This window comes from Oryctolagus cuniculus, chromosome 3, assembly GCF_051225735.1.
Source record: "Oryctolagus cuniculus isolate XC-2025 breed Fujian yellow rabbit chromosome 3, ASM5122573v1, whole genome shotgun sequence".
Taxonomy (NCBI): Eukaryota; Metazoa; Chordata; class Mammalia; order Lagomorpha; family Leporidae; genus Oryctolagus; species Oryctolagus cuniculus.
In genome coordinates, this window is record NC_142869.1 from 88,969,941 (window position 1) to 88,971,294 (window position 1,354).

Below are 1,354 nucleotides of genomic sequence, written 5' to 3' on the forward strand. Positions count from 1 at the left end.
GTCACAGCCTGTTTCACTTGCTCCTCCTTTTGAGTTTGAAATTCTTGCATTAGTTTGGCTGGAGAGGGGAGTAGGTAGAGGAGAAAGAAAGAAGGAAGAGTGAAACCAAAAGTAAATATGAGACAGGCGAAACTCTACTAGTGAAGGTAGAAGACCCTCTTCCAGCAAATTGGAGAGTTGGTTCCTCCCTCTTCCCGGCACTGCCACCAAGAAGTTTGTAGGTGGCAAAAGGTGCTGTGGGGGCAAAGTAGTGAGGCAAATCAACAAACTGTGAAAATTGTTGGAATAGCTCAGCTCAAAAAGAACCAGGCGAGAAGATTCTGTAAATGAAGTAAGAGTAAAGCCAGAATTTTCAGACCTGTGGAGTTGGGGACTTGCCTCTAAAGTCACTCTGCTGTTTGGAGAAAGCAAGAGAGAGGACAGATGGGAAAACACGCTCTAGAAGATAGAGGCTGACAAAGAGACAAAAGCCTGGTAGGAACGGAGGGGCAGGAGGCATGGGCCAAGGAACTCAGAGATCTGGGAGCTCACCAGTCTCTCAATAATGGTGTTACTGTCTCCTCCTGTGGCAATTAGGGACTGCAGGTGGGCCTGACCATTGATGAAGCCTATGGAGCTGATATGCTCCACTTGTAGCTGCTGCTAGAATCTTAATTTCTGGCATCTGCACGTGTGATCCTGCACTTCCAGCCAAAAGCTGAATTGTCAGCATGAACTGTTGGGCACTGAAAGCCCCTGTTGGAGATGTGGTCAGCATAGCTGGCAAATAGGAGGGAACCTCAAATACAGACCTGGCACTGCTGCCTGCCAATAATGCTCAGGTTCCAAAGGAATCAAGACCAAGTACCAGCTGGAAGCCTTGGTCTGCAAATTCCTGCAACATCTGCAGCAAGGCATGTACAAATGGGTAAAGATTGAGAGCAACTCCAGGTTCTGCATCTGAGGCATGAAGACTAGGAAGGCCAGAGGATCTGCCCCTGTAGCCAGGGGTTCCTCACAAGGAATGGCACATTCAGCATCATTTAAGCAGCAAAGACGGGGTTCTGGGAACGCTTTTCTTCATGCTGCGTGTGTAGGGATGAGATCACATTCCGAATGAGGTCACATTCTCAGAGATCTGCTGAGGGATGGTCTACAGTTTCAGCAGCTCTGACACCAGGCTCGCTACGCTGATCCCAGGGGATATCAAGACAGCCAGATGTGCCTGGCTTTTCCCCAATCCTCCAATGCCCTCTCTACTGGACCAGAGTAGGGGACAAAGGATTTCAATGGTCAGTGAGTAGCTCACAATTCTCATCTTGCAGAGGTAGGGAGGATGACCTGTCACAGCTCTCGGCCAGGGAAGAGAAGAGAA

General features: G+C 49.0%; 1 pseudogene; it reads right to left on the minus strand.

The window, feature by feature from the left end:
* Positions 1 to 438: 438 nt before the first annotated feature.
* Positions 439 to 1,081, minus strand: LOC149127420 (ubiquilin-4 pseudogene; annotated as a pseudogene).
* Between the last annotated feature and the right edge of the window lie 273 nt (positions 1,082 to 1,354).